Source organism: Triticum aestivum, chromosome 4B, assembly GCF_018294505.1.
Source record: "Triticum aestivum cultivar Chinese Spring chromosome 4B, IWGSC CS RefSeq v2.1, whole genome shotgun sequence".
Classification (NCBI taxonomy): Eukaryota; Viridiplantae; Streptophyta; class Magnoliopsida; order Poales; family Poaceae; genus Triticum; species Triticum aestivum.
In genome coordinates, this window is record NC_057804.1 from 14,562,952 (window position 1) to 14,586,568 (window position 23,617).

Consider the following 23,617-nt stretch of genomic DNA (forward strand, 5'->3'; position numbering starts at 1 on the left):
CGGTGGTATGTGGAATTTATTTTTGTAGAGCTGGACACTATCCTGGTGTTCACAATCTTCTATAAATTATTCGGAGGAGGAACCCGCCTTGCAATGCCGAAGACAATATGCGCGCTGGACTCGTCGTCATTGAAGCCTGGTTCAGGGGCTACTGAGGGAGCTCTGGACTAGGGGGTGTCCGGATAGCCGAACTATCATCATCGGTCGGACTCCAAGACTATGAAGATACAAGATTGAAGACTTCGTCCCGTCTCCGGATGGGACTTTCCTTGGCGTGGAAGGCAAGCTTGGCGATACGGATATGTAGATCTCCTACCTTTGTAACCGACTCTGTGTAACCCTAGCCCTCTCCGGTGTCTATATAACCCGGATGGCTGTAGTCCATAGGACGAACAAAAATCATACCATAGGCTAGCTTCTAGGGTTTAGCCTCCTTGATCTCGTGGTAGATCCACTCTTGTAACACACATCATCAATATTAATCAAGCAGGACATAGGGTTTTACCTCCATCAAGAGGGCTCGAACCTGGGTAAAACATCGTGTCCCTTGTCTCCTGTTACCATCCGCCTAGACGCATAGTTCGGGACCCCCTACCCGAGATCCACCGGTTTTGACACCGGCAGGCACCCTAGCTATGCAACAGTGCAAGAACTACCGGCATTTGTCCACCCGTTCACTTTGCCCTATCTGTGGGGTGGAGGAGTCTACCTTTCATGCATTGATCACATGCACTCAGGCGAGGATTTTGTGGATCAACATGCGTATGAGATGGCCTCTTCCAAATGACGATCTCCTCATCAACACTGGGAAGGAATGGTTAATTCTCCTACTTGATTCCTGCTCAGAGATGGTCCGGGACATGGTTATTATGCTGATATGGCGGATGTGGCAGCTGTGCAATGACTGTTATCACGCTAAGGAGGCTCCGCCCGTGCCTGCATCGGTTGAGTTCTTGGATAGCTACTACAAATCCATCAACCTCGCAGGCAAGTTTTCAGCGGAGGAGATTATCAAAGGCAAAATGCCCTCGGTGCAGCAGGAGGAGACGCACCAAAAACTGATTGTAAACGATGTGCCATGGCCGGCTCCGACCAGGGATATGGTAGCCCTCTCCGTCGATGGTTCGTATAACCTGCACGATGGATCCGCGGCGGCCAGGTGTGTTCTCTGAGACTTTGAGGGTTCAATCTTATTTGCAGCATACAGGTATATTTTCCATTGCAACGATCGACTTGAGGCGGAGCTACATGCTATGATGCAAGGTATGGCTCTGGCCATATAGCACTCAAACGTACCGGTGGTGCTGCAATCGGATTCGTTGGAAGCTTTGTCCTACCTCTCCAACGATGCTCTGCGGCGGTCAGCGTATGGCCAATTAGTTCTAGAGATTAAACATCTATCTGGTAGTAGGGAGTTTGTTCCACAAAAGATTAGTCGTTCTCAGAATAGAGTTGCCGATCATTTGGCTTCTTACAGCCGTATGGAGCGAGCCACTGCTATTTGGCTCCATCATGCTCCTCCGTGTATCAAGGACTTGTGGCCTCTCGACTGTAACTCTGTGACTTTGCAATAAAACTCCCTTTACCCTCGCAAAAAAAAAGAAACAGTTTGGAAAATAGAAAAATCCCTGGTGGCTGTAGGGATTTCAGCAGTTTTCTGGACCATTTGGAAAACTAGAAATATTTTGGTTTTTTATAAGAAAAGGATAACTGATCCTTGCGTTCTTATTGACATGATGATTAAAATGTTGCATGATTGGCTCGTGATGCAGATAAACCCAAGAAATCGAAGAATAATGACAGAGGGCATAAGAACAATTGAGCAGATTGCAGGAGACATCTTCCGAGCGACTCTTGAATGGAGAATGGCGCACAGAATTTCTGCTGCATGATTCCTATTTCCTGTTTATCCATACAGTGATGCTCTCTGGATACTCGGCTCTCACGCGAGAGACCTTGGTTCAAGTCCCGGCGATGGAAATCTTGGATTTCAATTTTTTTTCTTTTCCTCTCTGCTTACTCGTAACGCTCCTACGCATCACGTCTGAGTCTAATGTAGTTCCATTTAATTTTGACAAGTGAGCAATACACCTGATTGACATTGATGCCCCACTCCTTCTCTCTCATCTCTATCATCACCGCTAACCAGCTCCGCCTCATGAAGGTAACCTTATCGACCGTCGCCACTACTGATGGGCCAATGGTAGTTCCAGGTATAGAAACTACAGACAGAAAAGGACAAGGGAGGGGAATGCAACACGAAACAAGAAGCAAATCGAATCTAATGGTTAAAAATGTTATTGAATTATAGTGAAAGAATAAGCTAGTACTACTAACAAACTCCTTGTTTGAATCTCTCGTGAGCAGGTCCCGACCCAATCCCCTTTCACTACTAGGGAAAACCCTAGCAGTAGCACGGGTTTAATGACTATCAGTAGCGCGGGGAACCGCGCTACTAGTAAGGCGCTACAGCTAAAGGCTAGCAGTAGCGTGGGCAGGACCGCGCTACTGCTATGTTGACTTAGTAGCAGTGCTTTCTATGATCAGCGCTACTGGTAATTAGTAGTAGCGCTTCTTCGAGCATGCTCTACTACTATTATTCTGTATTTTACTTCTTTTTTATTTCATTTTGTATTCATACACCTTTATACAAGTTTTCATACCGCAGCAATTTAGAGATTGTTTTTACATCATAATGAGTTACTACATCACTGGGAGGAAGAACCGTGGACTAGTTTCAAGTGGATGGACATCCACTTGAAACTAATCCGCGGTTCTTTCACCCAATGATATAATAAATATCATCATCATCATCATCATATCATTAACAACTTATCATCATAATACATCATTGTCATATAACACCTCCTCATGCATGACCATTGTTTTCATCAATGAGACATCACATACAAGTTGCTCACTAGTCATAATCACAACTACTCCTCATCATCAACTCTCATAAACATATTGTACCTCATAGGACCTACTACATTCTCTTAGGACCTACTATATTTTCTTAGCTAAAATAGCATAAAACAAGATAGCCCCTGACTCTCCATTATGGAGAATGGAGATTATCCTGTCTCCAATCCTTGCCTTTCACACGATGTTGCTTCCAAGAACCTTCTTAGGACTGTCCATACATTTTGTTCCATTTTTTGATTATCATGTGTTCACCGATTTTAAAAATCCGGTATGGACAGGTGAGATTCGTAGGACGACTTGGTTGTATGTTCAAAACATCAAGGCGACCATTCTGATACATCAAATGAGGCACACAATCCATCGGGATTTTCTGTTGAAAAACATAGTAATAACTTTGTAGTTAGAAATGTAGTTCAGTTTTAGAAGTATGCAAAAGATGCACGGATGTCATAATAGTAAAAATTTCTTAGCAGGGCATCTCCATGGAAGTTATTGTGGTTCAACATGTGCACTAGTGGCACGTATTGACCATAATATGCTGGAGTTTGATAATAGGCATTGTAATTCTCAATTTCAGTACAATATGCGACCAGATGATTTTTCTCCTTATAAGTTAACTCAGAGCCATCGGTGTAGTAGGTTCTGTCTACCATCTTCCGCACATTCTTGAAAGAATGAAAATAAGCTATCAATGGAAATAAGTTGTCAACTATTTTGAAATAGACAATATAAATTACTTAATAACTATGTTTCAAAAAACTCACATAGCGATAGAATTGGAAGCATATCAACAAGGACCCAAATGTCCAAATTGTCTTGGTTGATGCCAGGATCACCAAGATCCATGGTGACAAACATACCCTCTTGAAAATCATACATCTTGCAAAGAGCTTCCCAACCCGGAAAACAAAAATGGGATGCGCTCTCAGAGTTGTATAGAGTTACCTCAAGATCCATACCATGATGGGTCCTTAGGTTAATTTTCTTTGTTTCATTCCTCTCATGATCTTCAAAACTCATCCTCTCCAAGACATAGCGTCTTGCATGGCATGGGATAAGCTAATCTAATTGTAAAAGACGAAAATTACACGTTGAAGTAGTAGAAGTCGAGCTTAATTACGAAAAAAGCACTCTGTGTCGTAGCTTAATTACCGTATCACAATAGAAGGCCTCCTCGAGCTTAATGCTGAAGCGCCGACCTTCGTCCAGGTGAGGCCTGTCGCAGAAACCCCGGCTGTCGCCGCACCAGGAGCACTCTCCGGGACCTTCTTCGTCCGATGACATTTCCTATGTTCATAATTCAAAGATTAAACTTGTATAATTAAATATATGTATTACAAAATCTAAATTAGATCATTATTATTCAGCACGGGTTGACTATCGATCCGTCAAGTTTTTTATTTTGAAAACTCTCAGCTCACATGGTGTATATATTCGACAGTTGGTGATGATCGCTCCTCCCTTCGTCCCCGAGTGCATTAAACCAAAATGTCTAGCACACGGGAACGGAGGAGAAGCGACCCCCATGACAACAGTCGGCATTCTTCTTCGTTCTCCCATATATGGTGGACACACTCCCTCACTGATTTTTCGACCTCAACAGGCTTAAAGTCAACCCGAAATATCATTTAATTATCTTTCTAGAAAATCCAGGCCACTTGATATTTCCTACATATTCTAGCACAAGTCATGCCAAAATTCATGGAAAACTCCGGCATGACCTTTGCTAAAAAAGGACATATCGAGCGCCTGAAATTTGCCGGAACGGAAATTAATCAACACTTCGGCAAAACATAGGCCACTCGTAGGCGTAACCTGCAAACATTATCGGCCACTTGGGCAACCACATATCCTATTTGAGCAACACAAGATATACATGTTTTTATCTACATCATATCTTATAGGACTCATATTGACATGAAGATTTGGCTAGTCTCACCTTGCGCTCGGAGGGGGTCGGTGACGGGGACGTCGGCGGGGATGATGGAGGGGCTCCTAAATTTCTGCAAAAACAAATACCCTATTAGTTATCAATAATACATCCCGAATAGTATCATACATATAACATTGATCACTAATACAACTAAAACCCTAGCAAACGACGGGTATCGACGATGAAGATGCGGGATAGGCATCGTCGACGTCGATGCGGGAATAATTGCTTAAACTAAAAAAATAACAACAATATGGCATGTTCAACTAGTTCTACTAATTCAACTAGTTCTTACTAAAAATAAACTTACTATAAATAAAAATAAACTAGTTCTTTCTAAAAATAAACTAGTTCAACTAGTTATATTAATTTTCTTATTAAAAATACATTAGTTCTATTAATTCAACTAGTTCTTACTAAAAATAAACTAGTTCAACTAGTTTTATTAATTTACTTACTAATTATTCTAAACACTTACTAAAAACAGTAAAAAGAACTACATTATACAACAGGAAAAAATAGGAAAAAAAAGATGGAGGGAGGAGGGGAAGGGAGGAGGAAGGAGAGAGGAGGAGGGGGAGGAGGCCGGTGGGATCGGAGGAGGAAGAGGACGGGGGGAGGACAGGGAGGGGGCGACCAGATCGGAGGAGGAGGAGGGAGGGGCGGGGGGAGGAGGGGGAGGGGCGGACGGAGGAGGAGGAGGAAGGGGGCGGCCGGAGGAGGAGGAGGGAGGGACGGTGGGAGGAGAGCGGCCGGAGGAGGAGGGGGGAGGAGGGAGGAGGAGGGACGGAAGGATTACCTCGGTGAAGGAGCAGCGCGGCGGCAACAGACGACGGAACCGGCGCGGGCGAGAGTGAGTGAGAGGGTCGGGCGCGTGTAGGATAAGGTAAGTAAGTAGTAGCGCGTTTTCTAGAGACGCGCTGCTGCTATGGGACGTAGTAGTAGCGCTAGTTACCGATAAGCAGTACTGCTAAGGGGGGCTAGCCATCTGCGCCCAGTACAAACATAGCAGTAGTGCATTTTTCTATCACGCGCTACTACTTTAGCAGTAGCGCGATTTATTTAAACACGCTACTACTAAGTAGCAGTAGCGCCCATTTTTGTCCAGCACTACTGCTAATATGCTGTGTATAAGGTTTTCCCTAGTAGTGTTTCTTTTCTGACTACAGCGCCGGCTGGGAGCAGAGGAGGGAGAAGTGCATAGGGGGTCCATGTACATAGTAGTAGGTCTAGCCATCTAGGTTGCCTACCTTAGTGACGTTTGGCTTCATGCCAAACTGGAGCGTGCCACCGCCGTACTAGACAAGCGTGTGGTGGCTAGCGGTTGTTGTCCTTCTGATTGTGGTGCTCCATGGCCTGGGGCTTGAACTTGTCGGTGGATGTAACACTGGAGTCATCACTAATAATTTTGCATGCCTCCTTGATCTGGTGGACTGACTACTCCTTTGGCTCGTTCTTGAGTCGCCATCGCACTCATGGGGACAAACAATGGGATGACATTGAGGTCGGGATCCTGTCGATTGGGTGCTAGTGATCCTTCTTCAATGTTTGCGATGGAGCCTTGGCGCCCGCACAATGTTTGATGGCATTCTTTCATCGCCTTTCCGGCAAATACTCTGGCCGAAGGGTGGCCTGATGAAGCTTTGGCATCTTGTCAGCTCCCTCCCGGCCCATCTACCGAAAGGGAGGCAGTGTAGAGACGGTGTGGTGGCCACTTATGTTTTCCCTGGCATGTGTAGTTGCTTCCGATGCGGTGGTGGCGGTCATATTGTTGCAAGTGGTGTCGTCTACAGTGACAACAAGGCTGACTTGCGCTGGAGCTGCAATTTGGACCCAATTACGTTTTATATTATGAGATTAGGGCCATCCCTGAAAATGTTAGGACTAGGTTGTAATTTCCTTTCTATTTGCGTTCTTGTTTGTGCTTTTGCAATGTGGTTGCTTTGAACTATGAAACCTTCTCGGGCCTTTTGTGTGCCTACCTGTGTTAAAGAGATGACATAAATTAATTCATAGTACATGAAAGTGTGCAAAGGATACTCAACAAGCAATTATCGATTCATAATAAATGCGGGAAAGTCCTCCTCTGTACATGGCCTGTGGAAGAGATACGAAGATCTCAACAAGGGATTTTTGAATCGTAATAAATGCAGCCATACCCATATTTACATGGAGGGTTGCAAGGTACGTGAATCTCAACCTTGGATTTTTTTTAATTCACATTAAATGCAATCAAACCCTTCTCTATATGAAGTGTACAAGGGATACGCAAATCTGAACAAAGGGTTTTTGGTTCATAGTAAATGCAGCCAAAACCATCTCCGGTAGTTCATCTCCTGTCTCGAGAGAGATAAAAGCATGCTCACTATTGTGTGCCCGTGTAACGCCCCGGATTCGATGCGCCAGGTGTCCGTCAGTTATTTGCCGTCGTTGCCATGTCATTTGCTTGCGTGTTGCATTTTATCATGTCATCATGTGCATCCCATTTTGCATACATATTCGTCTCATGCATCCGAGCATTTTCCCCATTGTCCGTTTTGCAATCCGGCACTCCTATGCCCTCCGGCGTCCCCCTTTTGTCTCTCGTTGTGAGCGGGTGTTAAACTTTCTCGGAATGGCCCGAGGTTTGCCAAGCGGCCTTGGTATAGCACCGGTAGACCGCCTGCAAGTTTCGTGCCATTTGGAGGTCGTTTGGTACTCCAACGGTTAACCGGGTAACCGCAAAACCCCCCTTCTCTTTGCAGCCCAACACCCCTCAAAAGTGGCCCAAAACCCATCTAACTCCCCTCCATGCTCTCGGTCGTTCAATCACGATCGCGTGGCCAAAAACCGTGCCTCATTTGGACTCTCCTAGCTCCCTCTACCTATATAAATAGCCCCTCTCCCGAAATTCGCGGTCTATTCCCCCCGAAACCCTAGTCCTCTTCCCCCCGCCGCCACCGGACACGTTCGGCCGCAGCCAGACATGTCCGCCCCACCGCCGCAGCCAACCCGTGCGCGCCACGTGGCCCGCCGCCGTCCCTCCGCGCCGCCGCCGCCGCCCGTCCCATCGCCACCCGGTGCCGCCTCCGCGCCATGCCCCGGCTTCCCGCCGCCGCCGCGCAGCCCTCGCCGGCCGCCGCCTGGGTTCCCCGCCGCCGACTCGCCGACCCCCTCGCCGGAGGCCGTGCCCGGCCCCGAGCGCCGCCCCTCCTCCGCCCGGGCCCCCGTGGCGCCGTTCCCCACCGCCGCCACCCGCGGGCAACCCCGCCCGAGGTCGCTGCGCCCTACGCCTCGTCCGGCCGAGCTCCTCCGCCCGGCCGCGCCTCTCCCTCCACGCCGGCAGGAGCACGCGCCCCGAGCTCCTCCGACGAGCTCGCCGGCCGTCTCCGGCGTCGCCCCGGTCAGATCCGGGCAGGAGCGCCCGGATCCGCCCCTTCCCCGTCCCGTTTCGACCTCCCCGGCACCGTCCCTGACATCTCCGGCGAGTTCTCCGACGATCTTCGAAGTCCGTGCAAAACTGGAGGTTGACCCCATTTTCGTCCAAGTCATTTTCTGCTATTTTTTAGACATGTTCATCACATCGTAACTTGCTGCATACTGCATCGTTTTGTGCGTGTAATATGCCAAATTGTTCGTCTCAACGAGTAGTTCATTTCATTCCATTGCATCATGTTCATTTGAGCTCATCTTGATGCCTGAATCATCGTTGCAAGAGTGCTTCATGATGTTGTCTGTTGCCTGTTAACAGAACATGCTCTTTTGTCATTTTTGCCATGATTGATGTGTGCATCCTATGAGGTTGATGTCTACATGTGTTTTGATCTATGCTATGTCTTATTTACAGAGGTTCTTACCATGAATTTTTGTGATCAATGTGGTGACTAGCACAAGCATGTAAACTAGGCCTCGTGATGTTGCTGATTTCAGTCCCTGTTCTGCTGTTATTTTTATGCCATGTAAACTTGATGCTACAGAGAGATCCATGCTTATTTTGAGATACTTCAGTAAGGATGTTTTGAACATATGGTTATGCTCTATCCATCCATGCCCCTGGTTGCATTTATAGCTTGTCGTAGATTGTTCATATCTTGCTCCAAAGTTGCTAAATGATGTTGCTGTCAGCCTGTTAACATGAAGTTCAATGTTGCCATGATTGTTGCTAGTGATCCATGCACCCTATGAACTTGCTCTTGACATGCTTTGCTTCATAAACATGTATTCTTACTGTTGGTTGCCTTTCCATGCCATGTTTTGCTCTGTGGTGAGTGGTTCAAGCTCACCAACATGCCTACTTATCGTTGCTCCTGCCATGTTTGAATCTGTCATATAACTTGCTATGTTTACATGGGTGCCATCATATCTTCTGATCCTTTTTGGCTCATGGTCAGTAAGGGACTTTTGTTCTATTCAATTAGTAGATTCATGCCATGCCTTTGTTTGCCATGATAAGTTCCTGTAACACGTTGTTTGATAGCTCTAAACATTGCAACCTGATGTTATTTCTACTAAAGTCTGAACTGTTATTATTTGCAATCTTGCCATGTGTGTTTGAGCATGTTCTAGTGATTTCTGGAGATAGCTCAGTGTTCATGTTTTGTTATGCTTTACCTGTACATCATGTCCATGCCTTTTGTTTTCTTGTTGAGGTCCTGTAGCATGTTGTTTTGGTGCTTGCAAGATGCCTAGTTGCTGTTATGGACAGATTGTTGCTATAACTTGTATAGAGTGTATGTGTTGCGCCGTTGCTCCGTTTTCAGTGTACTCTATATGAAACTTGCTTGATTTTGCATTTAGTTTCATATTATCATGTTGCATCCTTGTTTTGAGGTGTTTGCTTGATGTTTAACTTGCTTTGCTCATATCTTCTAGGCCGTAGCTCCGAACTAAATGAACTTTATATGTAACTTGACTAGAATCTCGTGTAGATCAACTTTGTGCATCTTAACTTGCTGTTTAACAACTTGAACATAAGGCTTATTCAGATCTGGACCAATTTCGAAATATGCATATGAGGACTTACCGGAATTGTTATATGTTGTTCCCGGCCTTATTTAAACTTGCCTTGATGTGTTGTTCTTGTTTGCATCATCTCTTGCCATGAGTATCTTCATGTAGTTTTATCATGCATCATGCTTGTGTGTGCATCATGTCATGTTCATGTGTGGTGTGTTTACTATGTTGTGTGCTTCTTTTCGATAGTTCTTGTTTCGTTGCGATCGTGAGGATTCGTTCGTCTACACTTGGTTCGGCTTCATCCGTTCGTCTTCTTCATGGACTCGTTCTTCTTCCTTGCGGGATTTCAGGCAAGATGACCGCTACCCTGGATCTCACTACTATCATTGCTATGCTAGTTGCTTCGTTCTATCACTACGCTGCGTTACCTATCATTTGCTCTTCAAGCCTCCCAAATTGCCATGAACCTCTAACCTTTGACACCCCTCCTAGCAAACCATTGATTGGCTATGTTACCGCTTTGCTCAGCCCTCTTATAGCGTTGCTAGTTGCAGGTGAAGTTGAAGATTTCTCCATGGTGGACAGGATTTTGGTTGGGATATCACAATATCTCTTATATTATTTAATGCATCTATATACTTGGTAAGGGTGGAAGACTCGGCCTTTTGCCTGGTGTTTTGTTCCACTCTTGCCGCCCTAGTTTCCGTCATACTGGTGTTATGTTCCTGGATTTTGCGTTCCTTACGCGATCGGGTGATTTATGGGACCCGCTTGACAGTTCGCTTTGAATAAAACTCCTCCAGCAAGGCCCAACCTTGGTTTTACCATTTGCCTCACCACCACCTACTTTTCCCTTGGGAGTTGCTCTCTCGAGGGTCATCTTTATTGTACCCCCCCCCCGGGCCAGTGCTCGTCGTAAGTGTTGGTCCAAACTGTCAACCGCCGATGGCCACCAGGGGCAACTCTGGGCTGGCCTACCGGAAGTTTGGACAATCCGGTGTGCCCTGAGAACGAGATATGTGCAGCTCCTATCGGGATTTGTCGGCACATCTGGGCGGCTTTGCTGGTCTTGTTTTACCATTGTCGAAATGTCTTGTAAACCGGGATTCCGAGTCTGATCGGGTCTTCTTGGGAGAAGGTATATCCTTCGTTGATCGCGAGAGCTTATCATGGGCTAAGTTGGGACACCCTGCAGGGTATAATGTTTTGAAAGTCGTGCCTGCGGTTATAGGCAGATGGGAATTTGTTAATGTCTGGTTGTAGATAACTTGACACCTGATCTGAATTAAAACGCATCAACTGCGTGTGTAGCCGTGATGGTCTCTTTTCGGCGGAGTCTGGGAAGTGAACGTGGTTTCTGTGTTATGTTTGACGTAACTAGGAGTTCAGGATCACTTATTGATCATTGCTAGCTTCACGACCGTTCCGCTTGTTCTCTTCTCGCTCTTATTTGCGTATGTGAGCCACCATATATGCTTAGTCGCTGCTGCAACCTCACCACTTTACCCCTTCCTTTCCCATTAAGCTTTGCTAGTCTTGATACCCATGGTAATGGGATTGTTGAGTCCTCGTGGCTCACAGATTACTACAACAACAGTTGCAGGTACAGGTTTTGGGATGATCATGACGCGAGAGCGATGATTGCTTGTTTTGGAGTTCTGCTTCTGCTTCTTCTTCGATCAGGGGATAGGTTCCAGGTCGGCAGCCTGGGCTAGCAGGGTGGATGTCATTTGAGTTTCTGTTTATATTTCATCCGTAGTTGGATGTTGCTCTTATGTATGATGCGATGTTGTATTCGTGTGGCTTTGTATGCCTTTTGTATGTATCCCCATATATTATGTAATGTTGATGTAATGATATCCACCTTGCAAAAGTGTTTCAATATGCGGGTCTATCCTTGGTGGGACCTTCGAGTTCCTTTTGGATAGGGTCGCATATTGGGCGTGACAAGTTGGTATCAGAGCCTCGACCGACCTTAGGAGCCCCCCTTGATTGATCGTGTAGTTTGGCCGTTGTTGAGTCTAGAAGAAAACTGTTTTCTGAGTCTAGTTATATCGGAGAGTAGGAATTCTTTTTACTCAGCCCCTTCATCGCTCTGGTAAGGAATCTTGACATAGGTGTTTTGAATCACTCCTCTTCCCCTTCAAATTTTTCTTTAGGTTCACACAGTTGGTTTTCCGATCGTTGGTTCTCAGCTCTTTTGATCCGGTGCATCTCTCGTCAAGTTGACTCAAACCTCTTTGTCTTTCGCGAGATCAATCCTTAGTTCTTCCTCCACGACGTTGTTTTCCCTGTCCGAAGTTGTCCTTGTTTTTCCCACCTGACCACCCCTTTTCCTTCTCGGAACCGGAGTCCATAATTGAGCATCTATTCTACTCGTGCGAAGTCTTTGCTTTCTTTCCCTAATGATTTCAACTGGTGCTTTCTCTTCAAGATATTCGTCGGTTTCCCCTTCCAAGTTGCCTTTGTTTTCTCGCCCTCCCACCCTCTTCTTCCTGGAGCCTGAGTCTTTTTCGAGCATCAATTTCATTCGTACGGAGCCTCTTCAGTCTTTCGTCAATTGTTTCAACTGGTGAATTCTCGTTTCGTTCGACATTCTTCATTTTTTCCGGTGGACCCAATTCAAGTATTCGGTGTTGATTACATTCTTTTCCTTGGATCAAGTGTTTTCCCTGCTCGTTCGCCTCTCGCCAGTTTATCCTTCCGGAGTGTTCAAGATATCTCATGAGATTCGTCTGTGTTCCAATTAATTCGAGGCTGTCACCTCATTAAAATATTTCAATTGTTATGGTGCATCATCTATCTGTTCAACAATCCTTTTCAACGGTGTTATCTCTTCAGTGGGCCCTAACCCACAGGTCTTTTCCCAGGATCTTACCTGACTCTTCTAATTCCCCCGGAGTTATTCTCAATTCTTTTCAAGTGTGACGTAAGAATGAATTTCATCAGTCACATGCCTTCTCCAAGATCTCGTTCAAACTCTTTTCATTGTTGGCTCAACCTCTTTGTTTTTATTCTCCCGGAGTATCTCAGTAATTTTGGTGGTGTTTCTCGTCATCATTTGAAGATTGAAGAAGAGTTTTTCCTCTAAATCTTGTCCGTTCTCTCGAATATTTGTGGTTCTAGTGTCATGCTATCCTCTTGAATTATTCCATTGGTCAGATATTCTTTTCTTACTCATCCGGAGTATGTCAGAAGTTGTTTTCCATTTCTTTTCACCAGAGGCCGTTGTTCCAGAAGGATTCTTCGTCCTCACATTCCAGCTACCGTTATCTAATTATCCCGGTGCTTCATTCAAATGGTCGTTAATCAGCTCGTTGTCTCTTCGTTCTTTTGCATCTAAATCCCCTCAAACATTTTGGTTCTCCTAATTCTTCCTGGTGATTCTTTCATCAGTCATTTTCGAATTCTCACGGTGGTTCCTTCAGACTCCTTTCCTTTGGTTATCATATTAATTCTTTCGTTCTTTCCAATCCTACCGGTGGTTCATGAAGACTTTCTCAAGTTTGTGATATGTCAATTCTCAATTCTTTTTCAAGAAGAATAAGTAGTATGCAAAATCCATTGCTTGTCATCAATTTAATTTGATGAAGGATGAGCATACAATGAATCTTATTCTTACTTCATCCAAGTGAGTAATCCCTTCCTTTGGAGTTTGTTCGTGAGGAATAAATTCTAGCTCCAAGTGTTTTTCATCTTTTCTTTTGCGGAGTTCAAATTTTCCTCGGCCATCTCGTCGGAACCTCCATCTAAATCATCGCAACGCTCATATATTCTTTCATCCTTCATTTTATCTTGTCATCCTTTTTGTACCGGAGTTCGTCATGGTGGTTCTTCATGATTTAATTCATTCTTCAAGAGTTCATCAAGTTTCATTCCATCTTCTTAAGTTCGCCTTCTATTCCTCCATGTTTTAACCGGAGTGATGCCTAAATCCTTTCAGTCTTATTCGTTTCTTATATCGTTCTAACCGGAGTGGTTTCATAGTCTATCTGAGTCCGTGAGCTTTCAATTCTCGTCATTCTCGTCGTTCCTCTCTTCTTCTTGAGTTCTTGTTTCACCTCATCCCTTTTTCCCTTCCGTCTCGGTCCTAAGATCTCGGCACGAGATCTCTTGTTAGTGGAGGAGTGTTGTAACGCCCCGGATTCGATCCGCCAGGTGTCCGTCAGTTGTCGTTTCCATGTCATTTGCTTGCGTGTTGCATTTTATCATGTCATCATGTGCATCCCATTTTGCATACATGTTCGTCTCATGCATCCGAGCATTTTCCCCGTTGTCCGTTTTGCAATCCGGCACTCCTATGCCCTCCGGCGTCCCCCTTTTGTCTCTCGTTGTGAGCGGGTGTTAAACTTTCTCGGAATGGCCCGAGGTTTGCCAAGCAGCATTAGTATAGCACCGGACCGCCTGTCAAGTTTCGTGCCATTTGGAGGTCGTTTGGTACTCCAACGGTTAACCGGGTAACCGCAAAACCCCCTTCTCTTTGCAGCCCAACACCCCTCAAAAGTGGCCCAAAACCCATCTAACTCCCCTCCATGCTCTCGGTCATTCGATCACGATCGCGTGGCCGAAAACCGTGCCTCATTTGGACTCTCCTAGCTCCCTCTACCTATATAAATAGCCCCTCTCCCGAAATTCGCGGTCTATTCCCCCCGAAACCCTAGTCCTCTTCCCCCCGCCGCCCCCGGACACGTCCGGCCGCAGCCGGACATGTCCGCCCCGCCGCCGCAGCCAACTCGTGAGCGCCACGTGGCCCGCCGCCGTCCCTCCGCGCCGCGGCCCGCCCGAGCCTATCCGGGGCCCGCGCGGCCCGCGCGCCGCCGCCGCCGGCCGTCCCATCGCCACCCGGTGCCGCCTCCGCGCCTCGCCCCGGCTTCCCGCCGCCGCCGCGCAGCCCTCGCCGGCCGCCGCCTGGGTTCCCCGCCGCTGACTCGCCGACCCCCTCGCCGGAGGCCGTGCCCGGCCCCGAGCGCCGCCCCTCCTCCGCCCGGGCCCCCGTGGCGTCGTTCCCACCGCCGCCACCCGCGGGCGACCCCGCCCGAGGTCGCCGCGCCCTGCACCCCGTCCGGCCGAGCTCCTTCGCCCGGCCGCGCCTCTCCCTCCACGCCGGCAGGAACACGCACCCCCAGCTCCTCCGACGAGCTCGCCGGCCGTCTCCGGCGTCGCCCCGGTCAGATCCGAGCAGGAGCGCCCGGATACGCCCCTTCCCCGTCCTGTTTCGGCCTCCCCGGCACCGTCCCTGACATCTCCGGCGAGTTCTCCGACGATCTTCGAAGTCCGTGCAAAACTGGAGGTTGACCTCGTTTTCGTCTAAGTCATTTTCTGCTATTTTTTTAGCCATGTTCATCGCATCATAACTTGCTGCATACTGCTCGTTTTGTGCGTGTAATATGCCAAATTGTTCGCCTCAACGAGTACTTCATTTCATTCCATTGCATCGTGTTCATTTGAGCTCATCTTGATGCCTGAATCATCGTTGCAAGAGTGCTTCATGATGTTGTCTGCTGTCTGTTAACAGAAAATGCTCTTTTGTCATTTTTGCCATGATTGATGTGTGCATCCTATGAGGTTGATGTCTACATGTGTTTTGATCTATGCTATGTCTTATTTACAGAGGTGCTTACCATGTATTTTTGTGATCAATGTGGTGACTAGCACAAGCATGTAAACTAGGCCTCGTGATGTTGCTGATTTCAGTCCCTGTTCTGCTGTTATTTTTATGCCATGTAAACTTGATGCTACAGAGAGATCCATGCTTATTTTGAGATACTTCAGTAAGGATGTTTTGAACATATGGTTATGCTCTATCCATCCATGCCCCTGGTTGCATTTATAGCTTGCCGTAGATTGTTCATATCTTGCTCCAAAGTTGCTAAATGATGTTGATGTCAGCCTGTTAACATGAAATTCAATGTTGCCATGATTGTTGCTAGTGATCCATGCACCCTATGAACTTGCTCTTGACATGCTTTGCTTCATAAACATGTATTCTTACTGTTGGTTGCCTTGCCATGCCATGTTTTGCTCTGTGGTGAGTGGTTCAAGCTCACCAACATGCCTACTTATCGTTGCTCCTGCCATGTTTGAATCTGTCATATAACTTGCTATGTTTACATGGGTGCCATCATATCTTCTGATCCTTTTTGGCTCATGGTCAGTAAGGGACTTTTGTTCTATGCAATTAGTAGATTCATGCCATGCCTTTGTTTGCCATGATAAGTTCATGTAACATGTTGTTTGATAGCTCTAAACATTGCAACCTGATGTTATTTCTGCTAAAGTCTGAACTGTTATTATTTGCAATCTTGCCATGTGTGTTTGAGCATGTTCTAGTGATTTCTGGAGATAGCTCAGTGTTCATGTTTTGTTATGCTTTACCTATACATCATGTCCATGCCTTTTGTTTTCTTGTTGAGGTCCTGTAGCATGTTGTTTTGGTGCTTGCAAGATGCCTAGTTGCTGTTATGGACAGATTGTTGCTATAACTTGTATAGAGTGTATGTGTTGCACCGTTGCTCCGTTTTGAGTGTGCTCTATATGAAACGTGCTTGATTTTGCATGTAGTTTCATATTATCATGGTGCATCCTTGTTTTGAGGTGTTTGCTTGATGTTTGTATGCATTTTGCATCAATGCCATGTTTAACTTTCTTTGCTCATATCTTCTAGGCCGTAGCTCCGAACTAAATGAACTTTATATGTAACTTGACTAGAATCTCGTGTAGATCATCTTTGTGCATCTTAACTTGCTATTTAACAACTTGAACATAAGGCTTATTCAGATCTGGACCAATTTCGAAATATGCATATGAGGACTTACCGGAATTGTTATATGTTGTTCCCGGCCTCATTTAAACTTGCCTTGATGTGTTGTTCTTGTTTGCATCATATCTTGACATGAGTAGCTTCATGTAGTTTTATCATGCATCATGCTTGTGTGTGCATCATGTCATGTTCACGTGTGGTGTGTTTACTATGTTGTGTGCTTCTTTTCGATAGTTCCTGTTTCGTTGCGATCGTGAGGATTCGTTCGTCTACACTTGGTTCGGCTTCATCCGTTCGTCTTCTTCATGGACTCGTTCTTCTTCCTTGCGGGATTTCAGGCAAGAAGACCGCTACCCTGGATCTCACTACTATCATTGCTATGCTTGTTGCTTCGTTCTATCACTACGCTGCGTTACCTATCATTTGCTCTTCAAGCCTCCCAAATTGCCATGAACCTCTAACCTTTGACACCCCTCCTAGCAAACCATTGATTGGCTATGTTACCGCTTTTCTCAGCCCTCTTATAGCGTTGCTAGTTGCAGGTGAAGTTGAAGATTTCTCCATGGTGGACAGGATTTTGGTTGGGATATCACAATATCTCTTATATTATTTAATGCATCTATATACTTGGTAAAGGGTGGAAGACTCGGCCTTTTGCCTGGTGCTTTGTTCCACTCTTGCCGCCCTAGTTTCCATCATACCGGTGTTATGTTCCCGGATTTTGCGTTCCTTACGCGGTCGGGTGATTTATGGGACCCCCTTGACAGTTTGCTTTGAATAAAACTCCTCCAGCAAGGCCCAACCTTGGTTTTACCATTTGCCTCACCACCACCTACTTTTCCCTTGGGAGTCGCTCTCTCGAGGGTCATCTTTATTTTACCCCCCCCCCCCGGGCCAGTGCTCTTCGTGAGTGTTGGTCCAACCTGTCAACCGCCGGTGGCCACCAGGGGCAACTCTGGGCTGGCCTACTGGAAGTTTGGACAATCCGGTGTGCCCTGAGAACGAGATATGTGCAGCTCCTATCGGGATTTGTCGGCACATCCGGGCGGCTTTGCTGGTCTTGTTTTACCATTGTCGAAATGTCTTGTAAACCGGGATTCCGAGTCTGATCGGGTCTTCTTGGGAGATGGTATATCCTTCGTTGATCGCGAGAGCTTATCATGGGCTAAGTTGGGACACCCCTGCAGGGTATAATCTTTCGAAAGCCGTGCCTGCGATTATAGGCAGATGGGAATTTGTTAATGTCCGGTTGTAGATAACTTGACACCTGATCCGAATTAAAACGCATCAACCGCGTGTGTAGCTGTGATGGTCTCTTTTCGGCGGAGTCCGGGAAGTGAACGTGGTTTCTGTGTTATGTTTGACGTAAGTAGGAGTTCAGGATCACTTCTTGATCATTGCTAGCTTCACGACCGTTCCGCTTGTTCTCTTCTCGCTCTTATTTGCATATGTTACCCACCATATATGCTTAGTCCCTGCTGCAACCTCACCACTTTACCCCTTCCTTTCCCATTAAGCTTTGCTAGTCTTGATACCCATGGTAATGGGATTGCTGAGTCCTCGTGGCTCACAGATTACTACAACAACAGTTGCAGGTACAGGTTTTGCGATGATCATGACGCGAGAGCGATGATAGCTTGTTTTGGAGTTCTGCTTCTGCTTCTTCTTCGATCACGGGATAGGTTCCAGGTCGGCAGCCTGGGCTAGCAGGGTGGATGTCGTTTGAGTTTCTATTTATATTTCATCCATAGTCGGATGTTGCTCTTATGTATGATGTGATGTTGTATTCGTGTGGCTTTGTATGCCTTTTGTATGTATCCCCATATATTATGTAATGTTGATGTAATGATATCCACCTTGCAAAAGCGTTTCAATATGCGGGTCTATCCTTGGTGGGACCTTCGAGTTCCTTTTGGATAGGGTCGCATATTGGGCGTGACAGCCCAAGCCAACAAATTAGGCAGCCACAGTTTGTGTGCATTGCTGCGACAGATACCATCTATGGAGCTCACCTCGCACGCTCTTATCCTCCCTCTATTGCTTGCGGCACTCCTTCACCCTGTCGTCGTTGCCGTCGCCGTCGCCGTCGCCGTTGACGATGGCATACCAGGCGGCAGTGGTTGCTTCAGCTTGCGTCTGGTCCCCAGCCCCAGCTGGAACAGTACCATCCACGTCAACAGCGATGGCTTCCTGCACCTGAACGAGCCAGTTGTGCATGTTGCCAACGTGCTTCGGCCGCACGTGCACCCTTTCCAAGGGAGGTACACCATCGCCACCAACATCGGGATGGGCCATGACCGCCGCACGTACACCCTCGCGATGGAGATGACTAGCAGCCTGACGTGGATGCAGTGCGTGACGATCCAACACCCATTTCAGCAGGTGCCGCCACCCTTTAACCCGGCGACCTCGTCGTCGTTCCACCCAGTCGCACCCTCGAACCACATTTGCTCGTCGCCAGGGCACAATGTGTGTAGGTTTCATACCACCCCCACCCGCCCCGGTGGCTCGCAGGCGTGTGGGGTGCTAGGCATAGAGACCCTATCCTTCACGGCCTTCGGCCATGGCGCCATCTTGGCGGTCATTCCTGCCGTCATCGTTGGTTGCGCGCACACCACCGCGAGTTTCAAGAGCCATGGGGTGGTTGCTGGCATCTTTGGCCTGGGTAAGACGTACCCGACGGCTTGCATCGCTTCTCCTATTGCCTCTTCGTGCCCGGGTCGGCAAACCAACACGGCTTCCTCCGGTTTGGCAACGACATCCAGGTGGACACAAGGCACATGAGGAGCACCAGGATGCTCTAGCCCGACGATAGCTCCTACTTCGTCAACCTCATCGGCATCAGCGTCGCTGAGACGCGGTTGGGTGGCAACCTGGCGGAGGCGTTCAGGCGCCGACAGCTCGACGACGGCAGGTGGCACAGCGGGTGCATGATCGACTCCGGGACGCCTTGGGGTGTGATGGTCAAGGTTGCGTACGACATCCTGGAACACGCCCTAGCGGAACACGGCAGGAGAATCGGGGTGACGCGCGTGCCCCGCACCAACTTTGGCCTTTGCTTCTGCGTGACCCGCGCCATCCTCTCGCGGTTGCCGACGGTGACGCTGCACCTCGTGCTCTCCCCGAAAAAGTTGTTCATATCGCAGGGGCAAGACATCTGCCTCACCGTGTCACCGAACTCGCACATCACCATCATCGGTGCGATACAGCAACTGGATACGCACTTCGTCTATGACCTCGCTGCTAGCAGAGTCTACTTCGCCCCCGAGAACTGCAATACCGACACCGATGGCCAGGGTTGATCTTTTGTTTTTGTAGCGGACAACCCAATTTGGTTTTGAAAAGAATAAACAATATTATGAGTGTAATAAGCTAACAAAAAGAGCAAATATCTACAAACCAAAGAATGACTTTGCAAGAGGTCTGAAATTCATTTTTAATCGACTCTGTTGCCGTGTGGAGGGGAAAATAGTGAGTGCTCCCGTTAATGGGATGTTACACTGCTTCTGGATCACCTGGTACGTTATATCTGAGGCAGTGGCGAATCTACCGGTGAGCCTTCTATAGGCTCGAGCCTACCGTCCAAATCACAAAAATTGTATTTTACTACTAAGAATCTACAGGCCCAGCCCAGAAAAAGCAGGCCATCCGGCCCATGTAAGCCTATTAATTATGCATACATCGCGCGGGTGGTTCCTATTTGGCGCTTGGGATGCCCTGCAAACAGGCGCCTGAAGCACACACCCTGTTCTGCGAGCTAGGTCGGTCCATCTTGTGTTTTTCCTTTATCTGTTTAAAGTGCAAAACATGGTGCATCGGTGACGTAGGGAACTAAGAGCAACTCCAGTCGCGCCCCCAACAGCCCCCCTAGGCGACTTTTTACGCGTCGGCGCCAAAAAACGCTCCAGTCGCGCCCCCAAGATGCTGAATTCCGCTGGCTCGGCCCGTTTTTGGGCTCGATGATCGCAGGCCAAACCCGGCGCACTGGGGGGCGCTCGGTGGCTCCGGCGCAAGGGAAAAGCACACCTGGGGCCACACTGTCAGGCGAAAAGTCAAGCCGACCGTCCAAATTCGCCTCCCATCCCCCCCCCCCCCCCCCCCGCGCTTGGCCACCACCCTGCCAATCCCGGCGCCACGCATCACCAACCGCAGCTACATAGGCCATTCCCTGCCGGAAAAGAGAAGAGGTTTTGCCGCGGCAGCCTCTCCACCGCCGTCCGGGCGATTTTTTTGGCGTTCCGGCCGCGCAGGGGCAGTACACCGGCGGGGTGTGCGCCCAACACGCCCGCAAGGTGTTCAGCGATTTGTCTGCCTGGGCCGGTGATGGACTCAGACGACGAGGAGGCGCTCGCTGCATTGCTGGAGGAGGAAGCCGAAGCCGACGTCCAGGTGCAAGAGCATCTCATGGTGCTCGCCGCCCTCGCCGGCCTGCTCGCGAGCAATGAAAAGCCGCGGTGAGGTGGCTCGGCGGCGGGGCGGGTGAACAAAGAACTGGCATCGTGTGGAAGGCTACTGCATGCTCTACTCTGACTACTTCGCCGACGCTCCATTGCACAGCGATAAAACATTTCGACGTCGCTATCAGATGAGCCGAAAGCTTTTCCTCACGATTGTGAATTCCATCCAGGGGTTCGACAGCTACTTCAAGTGCAAGAAGGATTGCACTCGCACACTTGCATTCACCTCAATTCAAAAGTGCATGACAGCTATGAGGATGCTTGCATATGGAGCTCCTGGTGATTCACTCGACGACTATGGGCGCATGGCCGAGTCCATGACCATTGAGTGTTTCTACAAGTTCTGCAGGGCAGTGGTGGCAGTGTTTGGACCACAATACTTGTGATCACCCAATGCTGGAGACATTGCTCGGATCCTAGCACAGAATGCAACAAGAGGATTTCCTGGGATGCTTGGAAGTATCGACTGCATGCATTGGAAATGGAAGAACTGTCCATTTGCTTGGCAGGGGTTGTACAAAGGTGCCAAAGGCGGTTGCACTATGGTACTTGAGGCAGTGGCCACACAGGACCTCTGGATTTGGCACTCTTTCTTTGGGATGCCAGGAACTCACAATGACATCAGTGTCCTGCAATGCTCCCCTGTCTTTGCCAAGCTTGTTGAAGGTCATTCTCCTCCGGTGAACTTCGAGGTCAATCGGCGGCACTACAACAAGGGGTACTACCTAGCTGATGGCATCTATCCGAGATGGTTGACATTTGTGAAGACTATCTCAAACGTTGTGCCAGGAGGCAAGAAGTCCCACTTTGCCAAGGTTCAGGAGTCTTTCAGGAAGGATGTCGAGCGAGCATTTGGTGTGCTCCAATCTCGATTTTTGTTGTCCGGTACCCTGCTCAGACCTGATCGAAAGATTAAATGTGGGGGATCATGATTTGTTGTGTCATCTTGCAATCATTAAGAGCGAGCAGGAAGAGCTAGTGTTTGACACTGAACCATACTACAGGCAGGGTCCTCTTGCCCAAGTTGAGCACCAGCTACTGGCAACCTGGACTGCCTACCTCAGTATGCGTCAGGAGATCCGAGACCCACAGGTGCATCAACAACTGCAGCAGGATCTGGTGGAGCACCTATGGAGGATCAAGGGCGACGCTGTAACGCCCCGGATCCGATGCGCCAGGTGTCCGCCAGTTATTCGCCGTCTTTGCCATGCCATTTGCTTGCATGTTGCATTTTATCATGTCATCATGTGCTTTGCATTGCATACGTGTTCGTCTCATGCATCCGAGCATTTTCCCCGTTGTCCATTTTGCGATCCGGCACTCCTATGCCCTCCGGCGTTCCCCTTTTGTCTCCTGTTGTGAGTGGGTGTTAAACTTTCTCGGAATGGCTCGAGGTTTGCCAAGCGGCCTTGGTATAGCATCGGTAGACCGCCTGTCAAGTTTCGTGCCATTTGGAGTCCGTTTGATACTCCAACGGTTAACCGGGTAACCGTAAAGGCCTCCTCCTCTTTGTAGCCCAACACCCCTCCAAAGTGGCCCAAAACCCATCTAACTCCCCTCCATGCTCTCGTTCGTTCGATCACGATCGCGTGGCCGAAAACCGCTCCCCATTTGGACTCTCCTAGCTCCCTCTACCTATATAATAGCCCCCCTCACCGCGATCCTCTCTGCGCCATTGACCTCGTCCACGTGGGCCCCGCACCACGGCCCAGCGAGCAGGTCGGCCCAGCGCCTCCCTGCAGCCCAGCTTCGACAGCCAACCTGGGCCTTGGCCCATGGTGAGCCACCCTCAAAACCCGCCCGTGCACATTTTACTATATAACGCCCGTCCTGTTTTTTCAGAAAAACGACTAAGTCCCCAGAGTTCATAACATATTCATGCCATGTTCATCGCATCATATCTCCAAGCATACCGCTCTGTTTCGTGCGTGTAATATGTCAAATTGTTCGCCTCAATGAGTACTTCATTTCATTCCATTGCATTATGTTCATTTGAGCTCATCTTGATGCCTGAATCTTCGTTGCAAGAGTGCTATGTGATGTTAATCTGCTGAAACTGTTATAACATGCTCATTTGTCATTTTTGCCATGTTTCATGTGTGCATCCTATGAGGTTGATGTCTACATGTGTTTTGATCTATGCTATGTCTTATTTACAGAGGTGCTTACCATGTATTTTTGTGATCAATGTGGTGACTAGCAAAAGCATGCAAACTAGGCTTCGTAATGTTGCTGATTTGTCCCTGTTCTGCTGTTATTTTGATGCCATGTAAACATGATGCTACAGAGAGATCCATGCATATTTTGAGATACTTCAGTAAGGATGTTTTGAACATATGGTTATGAGCTATCCATCCATGCCCCTGGTTGCATTTATAGCATGCTGTAGATTGTTCATATCTTGCTCCAAAGTTGCTAAATGATGTTGCTGTCAGCCTGTTAACATGAAGTTCAAGGTTGCCATGATTGTTGCTAGTGATCCATGCACTCTATGAACTTGATCTTGCCATGCTTAGCTTCACAAACCTGTCTTCTTACTGTTGATTGCCTTACCATGCCATGTATTGCTCTGTAGTGAGTGATTCAAGCTCACCAACATACTTACTT

General features: G+C 47.8%; 1 pseudogene; it reads left to right on the forward strand.

Annotated features, from left to right (window-relative positions):
- Positions 1 to 6,209: 6,209 nt before the first annotated feature.
- Positions 6,210 to 19,855, forward strand: LOC123089879 (aspartic proteinase nepenthesin-1-like; annotated as a pseudogene).
- The last annotated feature ends 3,762 nt before the right edge of the window (positions 19,856 to 23,617 follow it).